Source organism: Cricetulus griseus, chromosome 2 (genome assembly GCF_003668045.3).
Source record: "Cricetulus griseus strain 17A/GY chromosome 2, alternate assembly CriGri-PICRH-1.0, whole genome shotgun sequence".
Lineage (NCBI taxonomy): Eukaryota > Metazoa > Chordata > Mammalia > Rodentia > Cricetidae > Cricetulus > Cricetulus griseus.
In genome coordinates this window covers 41,014,130-41,035,890 of record NC_048595.1, presented here as the reverse complement: position 1 = coordinate 41,035,890, position 21,761 = coordinate 41,014,130, and the positions used below count along the sequence as shown (strand labels likewise).

The 21,761-nt window shown below is 41.1% G+C and overlaps 1 protein-coding gene across 1 annotated transcript in view; it reads right to left on the bottom strand.

The window, feature by feature from the left end:
- Positions 1 to 17,348, bottom strand: part of Zfyve9 (zinc finger FYVE-type containing 9) — a 171,782-nt gene extending 154,434 nt beyond the window's left edge. Inside the window, exon 1 of the mRNA XM_027402426.2 lies at positions 17,219 to 17,348. The gene's annotated coding sequence lies outside the window, so the exon portion shown is untranslated. The remainder of the gene's footprint in view (positions 1 to 17,218) is intronic.
- Between the last annotated feature and the right edge of the window lie 4,413 nt (positions 17,349 to 21,761).

Here is a 21,761-nt window from a genome sequence, read left to right as displayed (position 1 = left end):
GCACACAGAGATCTTTATCACTACAGTGGGAAAGCAGTAAACACAGAGTAAACCCAGGGCAGTTAAGACCATTGTTGGAAAACTAACTAAATGTTCGCCATGGGAAAATATGTTATGTGAAAGTCCACAGTCTTAATTTAGGAAACCAGAAGCCTGAAAGATGGGGTAGGTACACTTAAGACAGTGGGCCTCAAAGGCAGTCACTCTTTTTTTCCTTTTTTCTCATTTTGGCTTTTCAAGACAGGGTTTCTTTTTGCAGCCTTGGCAGGCTTGGAACTCACTCTGCAGATGAGGCTGGCCTCAAACTCAGATCTGCCTGCTTCTGCCTCTGCTGGGATTAAAGGTGTGCACCACGGACTAGCCAGTCATTTTTCTTTGAACCCTCCAAATCTACAGAAATGAGAGAGTCCTCCCCATGCTGTATGAGGCCTTTGTTGTTGCAGAACGCTATCCTCCTAACATAACAGCCTCATCTTCATCAGAGCAGCTGTAACTACTTGCAAGAGACTCTTCAGCTTGGGCATTTTGACAGTTGATACTCCCTCATAGAAGGGAGTCACTAACCCTCACCTGAGAGTGCATTCTCTCTCTCTTGCACCTCCCAGCTACAAGCCCATTCTAAAGTATGTGTATGTTGCTCCAAGGTCTCAGGAGGTACTAGAGTACAGAGAATTTGAAAGGAGAATTCTATGCAGCTATGGGGAAGTTATCATTCATGCTGGGGTGAGACTTTCAGGTGGCCTAAGAGGTCACCCATGTCACCCATGCTATTATAAGCAGCCCCTCATCCCACACTCTGTAAGTAAGCCCCCAAAAGTCACTGATTTAGCAGGTAAGACTTTGGTTTATCACCGGGACATTATAAGGAAGTAGACATTTGTTTACATCAGCTGTTTCTATTTCCCCAGAGAAAGCACTCTCACAACAGTCCTCCTCCTCCAAGGTAACAGTTCTCCCCCACCCCAATCTGCTCTCATTTCCACTTCTGGCTGCTAAGAAAGTAATTAATGCCACCTCTGAGAAGGACGCATTGAGCCTGAAAAATGAAGAAAAGAAAATATATATTCCAAAAGAACTGCAAGGACTAGCCAGCATAACCCAGCAAGATGCAGGACATCCACAGGGCTGTATTTTTAATACCATTAATCAAAGCAGAAACATTTGCCTAAGGTAAAGTTTACAGGGGAGAGGAGTGGACTGCAAAGGAGACACTGTCTCAAGATTCAGGAATTAATTCTGATGTAGACCTAAGTGATAGTATAACCTTGTGGCTAGGGTGGCTCTTAGAAGCCTAGGAAAAAGTGAAAAGCCTGAACTGACTGGACAGGGTGTAGGACAGGATAGGGAAAGATCAGTAGAATGGATAAATTACAGAAGATCAGAACACTCAACAAGACCGTCAAGAACACAGAGAGACAACAGCATCACTAAGTCGTTAGACAGTGGTTTTCTTCTAAAAGAGGATGTCAGGGTTTGGCTCATTGATAGGAATAGGAATGGGGCCACTGAAGCAATAGCAGCAACCATGTGGCAACACTAGAAGTGAATCTATCATAATGACTGACAGGTGAGTAAAAACTAATAAGCTAAATCCTCCGGGACCTGTGCAGATAGTTAATGGGATAGAGCATCATTAGGAGAAAAGTAGACAGTCAATCACAGCGCTGCTAAACATATACACTCAAAACAAGTTAGAGGCTCAGACTGATAGCCCACCAAAAAATCCAGTAGCCCATACCTAATTCCTGAACCTAAGTTGTCCAGATACAGACCCACTGACTCATATATATCCCTACTGTCTGAAGAAATACAGACTCAGAACACCACATCCATTTGTAACATCAACTGCATGCCAATCTCCAACATGCTGAATGACCTGAAAAATACAGACATTCCAAAGGATAGGAGAAAACACTTGTCTTTTCATATTGATGAGGAATGGTTCTAGTCCTCCATCTCTGTGGGATGACAAAATCCATGGAAGCCCAATTCTTGATACTCAAATCTCTTCTATAAAATGGTATAGTATTTGCACATAATCTACATATATCTTCTTAAGTCATCTCTAGATTACTCATAATACCTAGTGCAATATAAATGATAGGTAAACAGCTGTGATACTATGTCATTTAGGGAATAATGGCAAGAAAAGAAGGTCTACACATGTTCAGTGCAGACAATTCTTTTTTCTAAATATTTTCGATGGATAGTCAATTAAATCTATGCATGTCAAGTTCACAGATACATGGGGTGACTGTATTCAGGGTTCTGTCATCTCAGTGAAATTGTCAGGACCACACCAATGCACCCCCTCCAAAACAAACTGCTACTGATTGTATCCCTACAGTGACTGGTGACCTTCTTTTGATTCTACAGGCAACATATTTTATATAGGATAGTGCTGGAGCCTATATGGTGACACAATAGGCTACCAGCTTCTAGTGGAAAACAACTCTGCAGAAATCCAAGCAAGCAGTCCTTAAGCCAGTAGTTCTCAACCTTCCTATTGCTCTGACTGTTTAATACAGTTTCTCAAGTTATGATAACCTCCCCAACCATAAAATTATTTTCATTGTCACTTCATAACTGCAATTGTGCTACTGTTATGAATCGTATGTAGTATGATATTTTGATTGTGTTCTGACAAATAAAGCTTACCTGGAGATCAGAAAGCGGAGCTAGTCACTAGTTAACTGTAGAAGCTGGGGGAGTGGCTTATGGCTTTAATTCCAGCACTCAGGAGTTGGAGTCAGGAAGCAGTAAAGTGGGATGGAGACAGAATCTGAGCCTTTTTTTGGATGGAGGAAGGAGACAGGTAGGAAGCAACTGGCAGCTGCTCCTGGTTCTTTGATCTTCTAGGTTTTTACCCCAGTATCTCACCCCCAGATTTTTACTGATTTTAAGTTTAGTTAGATTAATGCTTCAGTCTTAGGTAACCCATGTGAAAGGGTCGTTTGATGCCCCCCCAATGGAGTCACAATCCATAGGTTGTGAACCACTGCTAAGCTGTTAAGTATTCATGGGGAAGGAATAGTAATCAATCGCTAGGAAGCACCAGTGGTACATGATGGAGTTCTACAGGAAAGCCATGCTATTAGAACAACAGCTCCGTATCCTGGTAAGAGACAGAATGCTTGATCACTGGGCACCATGTGTAAGTCTCAAATGCATTTGAACTCAGCAGCAACCCATTCTAATATGGAAACAATATACCAAAGACTGAAATAAAACAGAACCAGAGGACACAAGCTACATAAGCAGGCAGCCAGGACTTCCCTGACAGACACCACCATTATCCAAGCACTCCCTTAGCTCACATCTACAGCTGTTTAGAGATCCTATAGAATCAACATAAGGAAAGGAGAAAAAAAAAAAACACTAAATCTCAGTATGTGAATGCAAGCTGAGAACAAACAGTGGATTTATTACAGCCGAATTTAAGGGTGACCTTGACACTGGAAATGAAAACCTCCCTAATTCCTCAAAAGATGGAATGATGCATGTGGCTATAAAATTTTGTAGAAAGAAAAAGTGGGATGAGGATGCACACTTGTATAGACAATGGCAAGCAGACTGGCTAACTGTCCAGAGAAACACTGTAAGAAAAAGGAACAATTGAATGACCACATAGAATTGAGCACAAAGCATGAAAATCTGTTTCCTGTGTTATGCTCGACAGAAAGCATCTAATTTCTGCAGAAGAGCCACTGAACCACCAAATGTACAAAATGACTCAACTGACATATGCCACCTCAGAACTGGCATGAGGAGGACATGAATGAATAGGTCACTCTGGCAAAAATAGAAATGGGGGAAAGAGAAGAAAATATGGTCTCATTTACCACACCCAATTCTAAACATTGCCAAGCTCCCAATAAAGCACTAAACTTCAATCAATCAACGAGCTACTAGGTAGCAAGTTGACTACTCTATGTCCTTCCTATCTCAGAAGGGCCAGTGTCTTAGTTCGGTTTCTATTGCTGTGATAAAGACTTGGAGAAGAGTTTATTTTACCTTACAGCTTACAGTTTCATCATAAAGGGAAGTCAGGGCAGGAACTGGAAGCAGGAACTGAAGCAGAGACCATGGAGGAATGCGGCTTACTGGCTTGCTCCCAAGGCTTTATTAGACTGCTTTCTTATACAACCGAAAGACCATCTGCCCAGGAGTATACCACCTAAGGTGGGCTGAGCCCTTCCACATCAATCATTAATCAATAAAATGCCCTCAGACATGTCTATAGGCCAATCTGAGACATGAATTTTCTTAATTGAGGTTGCCTTTTCCTAGATGACTCTAGCTTGTATTGAGATGACAAAAAAAAAAAAAATGATCATGACAACCAGTGACTGAATCTCACAGGAACAGACAATTATTACAGGTATGGGTTTGCCTTTCTAGCCAGTAAAAACCCAGACTAGCACCACCGCATAGGGCTTGCACAGTACCTACTCTGGTTTGGATATGGTCTGAGTATGCTCCCCAAGGGTCCATGTGTTGAAATTTAATTCCCATTATAAGGAACTGGAGAGCAGAAACTTAACTTGGGAGGCAGAGGCAGCAGCAAACAGATCCCTGTGAGTTCAAGGCCAGCTTGGCCTACAGAGAGAGTACTAGGCTAGCCAGGGCTGCACAGTGAGACCCTGTCTCGAAAAACAAACAAACAAATAAATAAATAAATAACAAAAACATAACCCAAGAAACAGAGATTCCCATACTACCAGTGTATGCCAACTCAGAGGGGTAAGAACATGTAAGATCCTCTAGCACAGTGGTTCTTAATCTTCCTAAACATGTGACCCTTTAATACAGCTCCTCATGTTGTGATGACCCCAACTATAAAATTTGTTGCTACTGTAATTTTGATACTGTTATGAATCATACTTTGAATATCTGATATGTAGGATATCTGATATGCCACCCTTGTGAAAGGGTCATTCAACCCCTCACAGAGGTTGTGACCCACAGGTTGAGAACCACTGATCTAGTATATGGTATATAAACTAATTCAAAGTTGTATTTTACTAGTAGGGTATTCCCATTAGCAGGATCACATGGTCTTAGAAACAGGTTGAAAAATAAATGCCCCAACCATCATAATTTCCAGTGATCCAATGGAAAACTTGTGCTTTTCATCCTTGGAATGCTGGGTTCTACAGAATTAGAACCTCCTGCCTAAAGGGGTATTCTTTCCTTGCTAGTAAACCATGCTGGTTAGCTTTTAGACAACTTGATACAAGCTAGAGTCATCTGAGAATAAGGAACCTCAATTTAAAACATGCCCCCATCTGGCCTGTAGGCAAGCCTATGGAGCATTTTCTTGATTGATGATACTAGGGATGGTGTTGTCTCTGGGCAGGTGTCCTGGAGTGTGTCAGAAAGCAAACTGAGCAAGCCAGGAGGAAACATTATTCCTCCATGGTCCCAGATTTGGTTGCTGCCTTAGCTCCTGCCTTCACTTCCCTCAATGATGGGCTATATACTGTAAGCAAAATAACCCCCTTCCTCCCTGTTAGTGTTGTTCAGTGTTTTATCACAGCAATAACAAAGTAACGAAGGGACACAGGGAAAGATTGCAACAACTACAACTTACAGCTGGAACTCCCTGTATCCAGGAGTCAAAAGAAGAGCAACAATCTCTGCAGCCTTAGTTAACCCTCATCTTCATCAGGGAGTATAGCTACAGTTACATAACAAACAAGAGGTATTCATGGAACTTAGATATTCGGTGGGGTGACAACAGTATAATCTCTTGCCTAACTATGAATTCACATATACAGTAACTCCTGCCTGAAAAGATATGGCTCTCAGACCCCTCAGATATGAAAGTTTTGGCCATACTACTAATAAGCAGCCAAGACTAGGAGAAATGACAGCTAGACCAAGGACTTTTTATTTAGACTGAACATCAGAGAAGGCAGACAATGAAAACTATTGTAGCCTGAGATCAGTTACAGCAATGGGGGCTGAAACCTATCTCAACTACTTCCTTCCACCTTTCTCACCAGGAAGAAAGTCTATGGATCCTAGGACTGCTGCTCTCAGAAAGTGTTTAAATACACGAATCAGTTTAGCACAAGAAATGGACAGTGGCACTTATTTAGATCTTCTTTCAAAGAGAACTGCCATTCAGGGGCAAGGAGTACAGTAGCTAACAACCTCCAACTCCAACATGTTTGAATCCCAACTTCCCAATTGAGACCATACTTGTCAAGGGCAACAACTACACAGTGCCTAAACATGACAGGGGTGGTAGAATCCATCCACTTCTGCCCAGTGTAGTACTCTAGCCAGCAATTTGTGCTCTAGAGTTCCCTATCAGGTTAGCTAAGTTTTTTCAGAACTGTGTAACAGGCAGGTCCCTCCCCTTTTCTTTCACATTCCCCTCTAACCTCCTCTCTCCATTTTTTTATACTACTAAATCCATTTCAGTGGCTGTTTTTTAGGAAACATATCCATTACACTGGGTGATCATCTCGCACTGTAGTATTACTGCTAGTCCTATTTTGCAGGAATGAAAGCATCGCTAGCACAAAAAACTGCTAACTTGCCCAACAACATGCCATAAAACTAATATAACTGGATCCAATTCCAGAGTCTGTGTTTTGAATTACTCCTCTAGGAGGTAAGATATTATTTTGACATCTCTAGAAGTTAAAAGAATAATGATTTGTTCTTCCTAGTTTCAGAAAGCAAAAGGATGCAAACTAGAGAAAAGGAGATGTTTTACAAAATCTATATAAAAAAAAAACTTTCTAATAATGAGGAGTAAACAACAAAGTGGATTCCTTAAGGAAGTAATGAGAGCTTATCAACTGAGAGTTCAAATATTGATGATGAGGCATTATAAAAACGGATAAAAGTTGACCTAGATTGGTAAAAGGTATATTAACACCTCTCAATTTTGGTCTATGTAGGGGATGCTGTAGCCACGCCTGCTTAGGGACTGGCTACAGCATCCCCTACAGGTCTACTACGAATAATGTTAGGAATGTTTATGTACAGATTGTTAACTTGCACATACACTTTCATTTCCTTTGGGATAGATACAGAGGAATAGAATTGCTGGGTCAATTAGTAACTGTTTACCCTTTTGATGTTGGCTGTTCCACAGACAAACAAGCTTGGTAATATGTGGCTGAACAAATTTCAGCTAGTTTATTTCCACTCCTCAGTCTTTGAAATGCTAATGTGATCAATACAGAATGCTGAAAACCCAAACTTATGTGATTAAAGAACATTTCCTTGTTCCCAGAGAATACACTTGAACAATCCTGGCCTGGGATAATTTCTTTCCAAAGTCAATATTCAATTAACCACAACATCTAAAATAAGCTAACAAGGAAAGGAAAGTTAACTTTCCAGTTAGCCAAACTATCACCTGTCTATTTCTATCAATATTAGTCTAACACCTTTTAAGAGTGGGAAGGCTATATAAATCTTGTTATAAAAATGTATTTCAAAAAATGTATTTCATCCTTTTTGAATATAGTACATGCCCTCCTTTCCTTTATAGACAAACTTCACAGACCTGTAACCACAGGGACATATTTCAATTACTAAATTCTCACATTATAAGCAATATGAAAACTTTCATTATTTCAAGCATGGTACTGAATGACCTATTTCCATACAACCCAGCTCTAGATGCATTTGTTTCAAACATATGCACACTGTCATATGCAAAGGCAGAAGAACGAGGATATGAGCTAAAGACAGAAAAGGCCTCAGACACAAATGAATGTTCAGACTTTCAAGGTTTGTTTTCAGAAACACACTGTCTTTCAAACACAAGAAAAGCGTGTAGACAGGCGGTGGTGGCGCATGCCTTTAGTCCCAGTACTTGGGAGGCAGAGGCAGGTGGAGCTCAGTGAGTTTGAGTCCAGTCTGGTCTACAAAGGGAGTTCCAGGACAGCCAGAGCTACACAGAGAAACATGGTCTCAAAGAAAGAAAGAAAGAAGGGAGGGAGGGAGGGAGGGAGGGAGGGAGGGAGGGAGGGGGAAGGAACGGAAAGAAAAAGAAAAGAAAAGCTTATTTTTAAAAATACAACATAATATAAAATACAATACAAAATACAATTCCTCTGCTTGGTTCTTGCATATTTCTCAGTCACCACCAGTTGCCTATCAATCCCAATCTTTATCTGTACCAGTCCATCTCTATAGCCTCAAGTCAAGTCATCTAATGTCATCTATCTTTTCACTCAATTCAATCCTTTAGAAATACCTAATGGAGCCTGGTGTTGGTGGCGCACACCTTTAATCCCAGCACTCGGAAGGCAGAAGCAGGCAGATCTCTGTGAGTTCAAGATCACCCTGGTCTACAAGAGCTAGTTCTAGGACAGCCTCCAAAGCCACAGAGAAACCCTGTCTCAAAAAAAAAAAAAAAAAAAAAAAAGAAAAGAAAAGAAAAGAAAAGAAAAGAAATAACTAATAGAGTATTACATGTAGAAAGGGCCTTGCTGGGCTGGAGAGATGGCTCAGAGGTTAAGAGCACTGACTGCTCTTCCAGAGGTCCTGAGTTCAATTCCCAGAAACCACATGGTGGTTCACAACCACCTGTAATGAGATCTGGTGGCCCTTCTGGTATGCAGATATACATGGAAGCAGAATGTTGCTAACAAATAAATAAAATCTTTTGAAAAAAAAAAAAAAAGAAAGAAAGAAAGGGCCTTGCTATGGAGACTACAACTGGTTTTTAGAACAGAAACCTGAGGCCTAAACCAGTTATACTTTTCTAATAACAACAAGTAAGACATTTATCTATTCAAAAATATAGTATATGAGACCTGAAATTCCCAAAATACACACACACACACACACACACACACACACACACACACACACACACACACACATCTTTTTCTGGCTTGTATAAGACAATGTTAGTATACTTCAAAGGCAAATACCCATCTGTATTAACCAACTAAATGTGTATTTAGCTGGAAATACTTTATTATGGAAATTATTAGATAACAGACATTGGCAAAAGATAAAAATAGTATCTGATTACAAAGTAAAAAATATATGGGTTTGAATCATGAAACATGGAAAACCAGTAAAGACTCTCCAAGCCTCCACCTCCTTGGCTGAAAACACACATAACACTATGGACATTCTAAGGTCATTCTAATAGTTAGAAATAAAATACAATGAAACAGCTAGCAAAAAGATGGCACACTACAGTGAAATCTTACACATTATACAAAAAAATAGCGCATATACAAAAAATAGGATGGAAAACTTCACAAATTTGTTATTTTGGAAGAATTAAATACAGAAACAGGAATGAAGGGTGATCATGATGTAACTAAATTGTGAGGGGCAGTCTGCCAGGGTTAAGGAATCTAAACCATTGGCCTGAGAGGTAGTTCTGGTGTGGAATAATCCTTTTTGTACACTGTAAAGATTTGTCACTCGAATTGGTTTAATAAAATGCTGACTGGCCAGCAACCAGGCAGGAAGGATAGGATGATGGGAAGGAGAAGGTGGAGTGAGAAGATGGAGAATGAGTTAGACACACAAAATGAGATAGAGGTAAAGGTCACTAGCCTTGGGGCAAGCAGTACATGGGATTAAATGAGATGGGTTCAGCTAGTTAGTAATAAGCCTGAGCTACAGGCTGAACATTTATAAGTAATATTATGTCTCAGTGTGTTTGTTTGGGACCAGGAAGTCAAGACAGGAAACATCTGTTTACATAGTTCAGTTGCTAGAGTACTTGCCTAAAATGTGCAAAGCCCTGGGTTTGATGCCTAGCATCCCATGAGCCAGGTGTCACACATAGCCCATGCCTATAATCCCAGAACTTTGGAGGTGTAGTCAAGAAGATCAGAAGTTCAAGGTTATCTTTAGCTACATTCTGAGTCCAAGGCTATTTGAGACCCTGTCTCAAAAACAAAACAAAACCAAAAAGGGCTGGTGATATAGCTCACTGGTAAAAGCACCTGCTGGCAAACCTAAAAACCTGAGACTGTAATTGGGTCCCACATGATATAGGGAGAGAATCAACTCCTACAAGTTGTCCTCTGACCTCCAAACACGTACCATGGTACACATTCAACAGCATGCACCTGCACACAAATAAATAAATAAATCTAAAAAACTGTTAAAGTTTTATGAATTTTAGCATAGACTATTATGCTATGAACAAAATAATACTATAATAAAAATAAAATAATATATTAAAAAGTAATTAAAGGGCGTTGGTGATATACACCTTTAATCCCGGCACTTGGGAGGCAGAGGCAGGTGGATCTCTGTGAGTTTGAGGCCAGCCTGGTCTCCAGAGCCCGTGCCAGGATAGGCTACAAAGTTACACAGAGAAACCCTGTCTCGAAAACAAAAAACAAAAAACAAACAAACAAAAAAGTAATTAAAACACACACTTTGCTGGGTGGTGGTGGAGCATGCCTTTAATCTCAGCACTCCTTATTTTAATAAAACAAATTCTGGCAGATAAAATACCACTTTAACCATGAGAAGTTACTTAAGAACCTGAACATATTACACATAAAAATACAGGTCTGTGCCTGGTCTGGTGGCTCACATCTGTAATTCTAGCACTCTGGAGGCTGAAAAAGGAAACCCTGAGGTCTGAGGCTGGCCTGAGATACGAAGTGAGTTCCAGGCCAGCATGGGGGAAAAAAATCTGGAGTCCCTAATTCATTCCCATCATCGCCCAATATGGCTAACCAGTTCTTCTTAATGAGTTCACTAAAAGTACACAGCTTTTATCCTCAAGCCAAAAGCATTTCTTATCATCAAAAAATCTGGCAATTTGTCACCAAGTAAAAGCTTCAACAATTTACCTAATGACTGTAAACAAAGTTATGAATCTCACATAAAGTCTTACCTTTCCACCTTCCACTTACTCAGGCAGTTATATCAAAAGGCAGATAACAAGAGTTGGTGAGGATGTGAAGAAATCAGAACCTTCACACACTTCCTAGTGAGAACATACAATGTTGCAGCCACTTAGACAACCAAGCTGTTCCTCAAAAGGTTAGACATAGTTACTATCTAACCCAGCAATTCTACTCCTATGTATATTCCAAAAACAATGAAAGTACACATGCACATATTCATAACAGCCAAAAAGTAAAAGTATACGCAAACTTATGAACAAATAAATAAAACGTGGAATATCTATACAACAGAATATTATTGAACAATAGTAAGAAATATGCTATAGATGCAACAGGATGGCTGAGTTGGGGAAGGGACAGAGAAGGAGATCAATGAAAGAGATATCCTGATGGAGGGAGCCATTGTGGGGTTGGGGAAAAACCAGGTCCTAGGAAAAATCCCAGGAATCCACAAGGATGACCCCAGCTAAGACTCCAACAATAGTGAAGAGGGTGCCTGAACTGGCCTTCCCTGTAATCAGATTGGTGACTACTCTAATTGCCATCATAGAACTTTCATCCAGTGACTAATGGAAGCAAATGCAGAGGTCCACAGTCAAGCATTGGGCAGAACTCTAGCAGTCCAGTTGAAGAGATGGAGGAGGGATTATATGAGCAAGGGGGGTGGGAGGTCAGGATCATGATTGGGAAACCCACAGAGACAGCTGACCCAAGCTCTTGGGCGCTCATAGATTCTGGACTGACAGCTGGAGAGCCTGCATGGGACCAAACTAGGCCCTCTGCATGTGGGTGGCAGTTGTATGGCTTGGTCTGTTTGTGGGGCTCCTGGCAGTGGGACCATAATCTATCCCTAGTGCATGATCTGGCTTTTTGGAGCTCATTCCCTATGATGGGATGCCTTGCTCAGCCTCGATATAGGGGAGAGGGGCTTTGTCCTGTCTCAACTTGATATGCCAGGCTTGGTTGACTCCCCATGGGAGGCCTTGCCCTTACTGAGGAGTGGATGGGGAATGGGGAAGGAGTGGGGGGAGCAGGAGAAGTGGGGGGAACTGGTTGGTATGTAAAATGAGTAGAAAATTTAAAATTAAACTTAAAAAAAATAAACTATCTGGGTGTTGGTGGCTCATGCCTTTAAATCCCAGCACTTGAGAAGCAGAGGCAGGCAGGTCTCTGTGACTATGAGACCAGCAGAGTGAGTTCCAGGACAACCTCCAAAGCAATTCAGAGAAACCCTGTCTCAAAAAAGCAAAACAAACAAACAAAAAAAAATAGCTATAGATTCATTATTGAGCCCTGAAAATATAATTATACTAGCTGAAATAAACCAATCATATTATATGATTCTATTATATTAAGTGTTTAGAATTGATAAAACAGAAACCCATTAGTGTTTGCCCAGGGCTGAGGGATTAGGGATATATTTGTGGTGATTACTAATGGATAACAGTTTGGACTGATGAAAATGTTGCAAAATGAGAGTAGCAACATTTACACAACTCTGTAAATATAGTAAAGCCATTAAATTTTATACTTTAGATGAATAAACTAAATGTATGTGAATTGTATCTCAAGACATAGACCATTAAAAAAAAAAAAAAGACCCTTCCTTAATATTCTAAATTTGGCTGAAATACATGTGCTCTTCATTTTCTATCTTAAAGTCTCTACAGCTAATGTCGTAGAAGCAATCTTAATTGCTTCAAAATTCCTATCAACATGCATTAAATTCTTTTTCCCTTGTATACTGTTTCCAGACATTAATGGATAACATTAGAGATCTTGCCCTTACCTTATTTTACCAAAGGTTTTGAAAAGGTATAAATACAAACATACATACCATTCAAATTTTTATAATAGCTCAGTTCTGTAAATTGGACTATTTAAAATCATTTAAGACAGGTATAGTGGTTCGTGGCTATAATCCCATCACCTGGGAGGTAGAGATGAGAGGATCAGAAGTTCAAGATCATTGCCTGCTACAGTTGCAAGTTCTAGGCTAGCCTGGGCTACATCAGACCCTGTCTCAAAAGAAAATAAAATTTAATGTATTACCTAATTTATAAAATGTGAACTATTTTATAAATAGCATTTTTAAATTATTTCATTAAATAAAATTTATGATGAAGTATAAGACAGTCTATTAACTACATAATCAAAATACTAATTGTTCAAAACTTGTCTCATTCTTAATTGGTAATGCTTTATAATTGATCATGCTAGCTTTATTTCTTAGTAGAAAACTGTATAAATAATTAATGGTCTTTTAAACTTTTTCAAAGTTCAAAGACATGTATTTTCCATTTCTAGAGCAATGTATATTTATCCATGAAACAGACTATATGTCTGATTTATATATTATATCACTTAATCCTTATAAGAACACTACAGATTATAAAGTAAGTCTACGTTTTTGTTTTTGTTTTGTTTTTTTTCGAGACAGGGTTTCTCTGTGTAGCTTTGGAGCCTATCCTGGCATTCATTCTGGAGACCAGGCTGGCCTGGAACTCACAGAGATCCGCCTGCCTCTGCCTCCTGAGTGCTGGGATTAAAGGTGTGCGCCACCAACGACCAGCTCCTCAGCTCTTTTTTTTAATTAATTAATTAATTTTTATGTGCATTGGTATTTTGCCTGCATGTGTGTGTAGCTGTGTGATGGTATCAGAACTGGAGCTGGAGTTATAGACAGTTGTGAGCTGCCATGTGGGTGCTGGGAATTGAACCTGGATCCTCTGGAAGAACAGCCAGTGCTCTTAACCAGTGAGCCATCTCTCCAACACCTGTTACTCAGTTCTTAAACTAAACAAAGCACAGGAACTATTTCTGTTCAGTATCTACAACTAAGCATTTTCCAATTATCACTACATACTAAGAATAACACTCTACAGCTGGGCAGTGGTGGTTGCACACCTTTAATCCCAGAGGAGGCAGGCAGACCTGTGATTTGAGGCCATCCTGGTCTACAGAGTTAGCTCTAGGACAGCCAGAGCTACACAAAGAAACCCTGTCTCAAAAAGGGAGGGAGGGAGGGAGAGAGGGAGAAAAAAAGGGAGGCAGGGAGGGAGAGAATGACACTCTACTAATTAACACTGCAGGCCAAATACACAACAGTAATGTAAAACTTAAAGTGAATTAACAAACAAGTATATTAGTTTACTAAAGATGAAATTGAAAATATATGCACTGTTAGAATCAATTTTTTCCATCAAATCCCCCCCCCCCGAAAAAAAATCCAAAAGCATAAATAAATAAAGCTACTAAGCTTTAAGTTACACAGATGATACAAGATCTGGTTTTTAACTTTTATTTTCCCCAAAAGGAAGAATAGAAATGAACATGTGTCTGCACTGTGTACGATCACTTGCATCTCACAGACACTTTCTACGGCCCTGGGAGGAGTAATATTACTTTAAGAGAATATAAGAAGCTGAGAACCTAAGTGTCACGTTGCTCTAAGAGGTGTAGTAAGGACTCCTGTTCATATCTGACTCCATCTCCGTACTATAAAGCATGCAATGTAATTAATAATCATAAAACACATATGTACCACCTCCTAGAAACAAACAAAAAAAAACCTTAAACTAAAATCTAGGCAATTATCTTTTTTTTTTTTTTTTTTGGTTTTTCGAGACAGGGTTTCTCTGTGGCTTTAGAGGCTGTCCTGGAACTAGCTCTTGTAGACCAGGCTGGCCTCAAACTCAGAGATCAGCCTGCCTCTGCCTCCCAACTGCTGGGACTAAAGGCGTGCGCCACCAACACCTGGCTTGGCAATAATCTTTTAATCAAGTTTTGTACCTTGCAACCAGCCAATCTGTGGCCAGCACATAAGAGTAGCCAATAAACTCTAGTGCATGGAATAAAAATGGTAGCTTAGCAACAGAGGAAGAAATGGGACCACCCCTACTCATTCATTTTTTCTTTCTTCACTAAGGAGTTAATATAAAACTAGTGCTTTCCAGGCAACATATGCCATTATTTCTTTAAAGAAAACACTGAATCAGGAATTGCAAAAGAAAGGAATACTACATATGAATTTTTTTCTCAATTCTGGGAATTAAACCGAGAGGCTTGTACATTCTAAGCAAGTCCTCTTCCACCAAGTGACCTCCCATCCCTTGAAGGGCAAGATACTGGATGAGACACAGAAACCCTGAGCAGAGAGAGATCTAGCTCATTTTACTCAATTACAACAACTTTCTGACCCTGTCTTGTAACAGTTAATTAAACTTGTACTGCTTCCACAATTAGCTAATTGCTATCAGAAGCCTTGTAATTTTTGTATTTCCCAGAACACCTAAGACAGAACCTGACATTACTAATAGCTAAAATTGTATAAAATTTTTATATATTACAATACTTTGTTCAAATGCTGTCTCCTAAAACCTTCCAAATTAAGTATACCAACTGCATTTTACAGACAATACTGAAATTTATTAATTGCCAAGATGAATGCTCTGATAGCCTTAACATTACTGTAACAGGCTCTCGACGTTTGTGGACTGAAACAGCTGTCCCTCAAAACACAGTTTTTCTATCTGCATTATAAAACCATTAACTGTTGCTATGCAAAACATCTGTAAGCCACTGAAGATAGTTTTGCTAGAAAGCTGGTACTTTTGTTCACCTAAGCAAATCTCTTTTAACTTTTATCAGTAATGTTCACATTTAGTAGTACTAAGAATCAGGAAGGTTGATAAAAATCACAATCTTTGAGTTACTGTTATACCCACAATTCTGATGTAGGGGACCAGGAATCGAATTTTTAATCAGCACTCCCAACTGATTCTAATATTGGTCTTCAGAGACACAATGAGAAAAGAATTCGACTTTTAAGACCTAAATTAACCAAAATATCTAATCAATCCAACTTTTTACAGTTAGAAATGCTTACACAAGATCTGACAAAGGCAAAGCTACAACACCTAACATAAGGGATCCTCAAAATTCTTCACCACACTGAACCTCCTTAGACCTCTGGAGATTCCCATGCTGTATAGGAAAGTTAAGTCAGGAGTCTTACAAGTAACAACCCATGTTAACTAATGGCTTTAACTCCGGTAATTAGTAACATATTTCATATTTTTTAAACAAATGCCTGGTTGTAAATTGGACCAGTCAGCATTTTTCATTTAAGACCAATAATAATTTTACAAGTCACCATCACCACGATCTCACTTTAAACTTTGAATGACCATCAAAACGTACTATGACGTTATCAGTAATCGCTCTCTAGTTATTAAATAAGTACTGAACGCCGATACAGAACCTCTCTGTGTCCAAATAATTTACTATATATACAGTATATTTTCATGAATCAAAGTTCTAGATGTACATATAAGCCCTATATAATAGGAGAATAAGAATAACCTGTAATCACATTTATCCTAAACAAGCACCACCCCAATACTGACTTGTGGTATCACACTACAAACACTAATTTCTTTTACATTACTACCAGAACAAATCATTTTCCTTTTACAATTGAGTCTCTACCCCATTTTCGTCAGGTCCTTGTTATTAGGATAATTAGCTCGACTTAAAATTCTCTTGCCAATCGTTCCTTATTTAGGTGGAACATTTTTGTACCAAGGACTGAAGCATTAAAACATTTCCTGTCTCTTTGAAGGTGGGAGAAGACATATTCATAAAAGGTTTTTTTTTTTTTTTCTTTGAACTGTGAGTGCTTAGCTAGGAAACTTAGCATGGCAAAGATGGGATGGGGCTTTCTCCAAGGCAGACCTCGCTCAGAGACAAGATGTAACATAAGAAGGAAATGAGGAGCTAGCGGCAAGTGATGAAATTTCACCTCAAATAAGACGCAAAACGCTGTGTCTCTAGGAGGAGAGGCGTGAATGCTACTCCTGGAGTATCAGGGGCTCCGGGGACCCGCACTCTCTGCACCTCAATACTCACCACTCCCCACCCAGGGGGTGGCTCTGCAGGACTCGGTATGCCGCAGAGAAGCCAAAGCTGTTTGCAAACAAGCGTCCCTTCCCTCCCTCCGGGATGTGCAAGCAGGGCCCTGGGAAGGAAGGCACGCTCGGCCCCGCCCGGGACAAACGCGAAGGGCACCGGTGCGGCCGCCAGCCCGGTCTTCACATACCCGGCCGCGCCGGAACCCAGGCCCGGGCAAGGGCTTCTCCGCAGCACCGGGCCTAGTCGTCCCCCGCGCGCCTCCAGCCTCCCGGGGGACCCTTGGAAAAAGGGCCGAGGCCCCAGGGCTGCGGGGTGCCCGCGGCGGCCGCAGTGCCAGGACGCTCCGTCCGCCCGGCCCGAGAGCTGGCGCCAGGGCCCCTGAGCGACGCAAGCCGGCGAGCCCCGCACCGCACCGCACCGCGGCGCGCCACACTCACCGCCTCTCCATGGCCAGGGGGTCGTCCCTGAGCCGCAAGCCTCCTCCTCCTCAGCAGGGCTCCGCCGCGAAGCCTCGCACTCCTGAGGGGGCTGCGGTCGCTGCGGCGGAGGCCGAGGCCCGGCGCCCCTCCAGCCGCATCGGCTCCGGGGCCGCCTCAGCCACGCGGGTCCGGGGGAGCGCGGTCGAGCGCGTCCGGGGGCGCAGGCGACGGCGGGACGACGGAGGCGCTGCAGGCAGACGGGCTCGGCGAAGCCTCGGGCGCCGCGGTGGCCGCTCCAGCTCCCGCGCCGCCGGGCCACAGCGCCCCTGGACCCACGTCCCTACGGCGCCGGGACTGCGGCGGCGGCCGCGCGAGTACGGCGGCAGGGAACGCAAGGCAGCGCGGCCTACGGGTGGCTGGGCCCCGTGCGCCCTGCGCCGCCCGCGCCCGCGGCCCGCCCTAACGCGGCTTCCCGGGAGCCGGAAGCTGTCGGCCCACCCCCACCCCACCCCCGTCAGACCCCAGCACCTTTCTTCCCTCCGGAAGGTATGTGAATGCTCTTGTCACTCGGACCCGCACCCGAGAGCGGGAACGTGAGGGAATCTCGGTTCATTTCTCATGGAAGACAGGGGGTTCCTTTTAATCCCCTCAGTGCGTTGGCATGAAAGGAGAGTGACCCAGAACAAATCTTCCTTTTATCTTTTTCTAAGCACATGCAAAATCCCTTCCCAAAACAGATAAAGGAATGATCTTTAATCTTAACTTTTGGGGGGCTACTGTGCAGATTCATTACAGAAATTTGCTACAGAATCCCTTAACCCCTAACCTTCCTCCCGAAAATAGAGAATAAATAAAACGCTGACCCAAGAGAAGAGAATAAGCAACGTGTTGTCCTGAAATTGATAAACAACTTAAAGGTAAGAAAAGAACCATCCTTTTAATAACCTAGCCCTGGCCACCACCTCTACTCTACCACTTCACCACCACCCACCCCTTAACCAAATCCTAGGTAAGACTCTGGAAGAGGGACATTGTGGGTATATGGAGGGCTATGCAATAATTTTGTTTACAAATGCCTCCTGTTTGATTTTGCCCAGCTTCTAGGGCACTAATGTCACAACCAAAAGCAAAAGACTGTCAGAAGAGAAATGGGGAAAGAAATAAATTCCTAAAGCCCTTGGTCCCCCAAATTCCCAAGTACGGTGTTTTTGTTTGTTTGTTTGTTTCTTCTGAGTGCAATACTAGAAAAAGCAAAGACTTTGGTGCCAAGCAGAGCCTGATACCACTGGTCCCAGTTACATCATGTATAGTTTTATGACCCTGGAAAGTTATGTAATATTTTGAACCTGTTTTCTTCTGCCTGCCTAGCTGGTTGTGAAGGTTAGGGATGAAAGGACTGGCCTATGGTTCCAATTTTTGTTAATTCCAAAACATCCTAACACTTAGTCATTCTTAATCTCCAGCTTGTTTTTGTTTGTCCCACCTCACTCCCCCTACCGTGTGTGTGTGTGTGTGTGTGTGTGTGTGTGTGTGTTCCTCATCAAAGGTCATTTTCACCATCCCTTGTCTGAGTGAAATTTCTCTGAATTTCACTAGTGCACTTATATAATCCTCCTCTAAAGAAGAGAGCCTAATATACTGGATCCTTTGACATTCTATTGCACAGCAGGTATCAAAATAGAATCACTACATTTTCTGCATAAAAATATTATAAGCAATCTTGCCTTACCTTAGATTATGGCATAATAGTAACAAATCATGAGAAAATTACATAAGGACTTTAGGAACTGTTCAAGAAATAATTGAGCAGCCACCCAAAGAAAATATAACCTAGCAGTTCTCTTCTCGTCAATGAAAGCTGTTCCTGCACAGTCCCAAGTCTTCTTTGCCACATACTTCTGAGTCACATTACCAAAAAAAAAAAAAAAAAAAAAAAAAAAATCACTATCCCCTTTTTATAACGACAGAAACAGGCTCAGAAGGAAACTGTGATTCATCCTCACAACATCTCTATGAATCCAGTACCTTGGTACCACCATTTTACTTGTGAAATACATCCAACCGAAGAAAAAGCTGGAAGTAGACTGTAGAATTCCTCCAGTCTCCTATCTGATAATAGTCCTTTCTGAAATATTAAGAAAACATTGTTAGACTAAGTTACTATTGACAAAATTTGCTATCTAGAATTGGGCCCTTTAATTTAGATCAATTTAGCAACCTGACATTAGCACTGTCCTTTCCAAGCCTAGCTCACTAACACTGCAGAAAACCTGCATTTGTTTATGAATAATCATGACATCTAGGGTGTAGCTACTACATGGAGATGATTCATTTGTTCCCAGGACCAGTTTCTTCTTGCCTCACACTTTCTTCCATTGGCTGCTTGATAGTAGTTTGCTTAAAACCTTTGTCATATGCTGGCCAGATGGCTTAGTGTGGTAAAGGGCCAAGCCGGTGATCTGAGTTCCATCTCTGGAACCCATATGGTAGAAGGAGAGAACCAACTACCATAGGAGGCATGCATGTACCCATAGTCAATCAATCAGCAAATTAAAACAAAACAAAACAAAACAAAACAAAACAAAAAAAACCCTGTTGTCTGCTACCATGACTGTTTCCCCCTCTTCCTTACTCATTTTATCCTCTGCCCCTGGCCTGTCTCTGACCTGCTTCCTTTCTTTACCAACGATCTCTTTTTATTTTAATTCTTCAGCTTGCTGTCAGTTGTTTCAGTTCTCCCACTCTCAATTTTGCATTGATTTCCACCACCCTCCAATCACTTTAAAGTATATCATAATTCCCCACATTTGTTTTTATACCATAGACATCCTTCAGAAAGCCAATATCCTAAGAATGTTTTCAAGGGAGTTTAGGATCATCCCTAATAGAATTTTCTTTGCTCTTTAAACTTCGAATGAAGCCAGGCATGCTTGCATCCACCTGTATATCTGTTTATTTCAAAGGCTAAACAAAAGGATCACTATTATTCAGGAGTTTGGAGCCTATCTAGGTAATATACAATAGTCCCATCTCAAAATTTTCAAGTGGGGGAGGGAAGATATCAATGACATCATCATCCACCAGGTACCTAGTCCAAATTCTGGGGATCATATTCAATTGTTACCACTCTGTATCACTTTGTATCAATACTGGATACAAAGCCTGACAAATTTTACTTCTTGTTTTGTTTTGTTTTTATTACAGTCCTCCCCTCCAACTCGGTGCTGCCCCTTTGGTCTAAGATATTTGGTGAATAAATTATAAGTTTACAGAAGGGAAAAGGGAAGGGAGGAAAAAGGAATAAATAAATTTTATATTTGTGTACAAAAGTATATACTATATAAATTTTGTTGAAAGTGAAACATAAAACCCCATCCGTGCTTTTTTTTAGCCCTGTACTTTCCCAACTTAACAATTCTTCATCAATACAAGGCCAATACATATTTACTTGTATGTCTCTCTTATCAGATCGTGAGCCTGTGGGCCAGGTGCAGTGTTTTAATCCTCTCTGCATCCCTAGAACTCAGCATGGGTACTGTTATGCTGAACTAGATAGCCTACATCATACCTGCTCAGTGACTTTTTAAGCCTGGCCTTCAATTTTTAGGATCTAAAATAAGAATTCCCTTTGAGATGTGTAGCCCAGAATTGAACCTAGCCTGCTGCTGACAGCTGGGATCTCTCACATGCTTCTTCCCTCATCAAATGCTGCCCGGAGTCACACCAGAAATTCCAAGTCTTGTAGAGTGGATAAGCCCCAGAGCAGGCCAGAAGTCAGTTAAGCAACCCAAACTGAAGACGGAACCTGGGGATATCCGGGAGCTTGTTAAACCACCTTAGTCACTTAAAAAAAGAACAAAGTAGCCTGCAATATGGCTCAGGGGGGAAATGTACTTACCTCCAAGCCTGATGACCTAGGACCTACATGGTAGCAGGGCAGAACTGACTCCTACAAGTTGTCCCTTGTCCTGCACATGTTCTGACCTACACACACACACACACACACACACACACAGAAACACACACAAAGTGCAATAATTTTTTTTTCAAACAAAGCAATTTTAGATTAGGAATTGAACACAAAGAAGTAAACAAATGTATAAATAAAGATATGTAGATAGATAAATGTATAAAATAAGTATACATAAATGTTTATTTTTATTATATAATAAAATAACAAATATGTTATTATATATGGTATATAAAAGTGTTGTTGGCATAAAATATGAGGATAACCTAAAATAGATTAAGTACATTATTGCCACAAAATATTGTGCATCCATTAATCTTTTTAAAAATATGTATATGTGCACCTGTGTGAGTTTATGTGCACCATATGCATACAGGTACCCAAGAAGGCCAGAGGGCATCAGATCGCATGGACCTGGAGTTGCAGGTGGCTATGAAGCATCTCCAGTAGGTGCTGGGAACTGAACCCTGGTCCTCTGCAAGATCAGTGAGCGTTCTAAACCACTGGAGCTTTCCAGCCTCCAGTAATTGTTTTTAAATTATTTTAGATGACATTGAAAAGTGCTCTTGATTCAATACCCAATTAATAAAA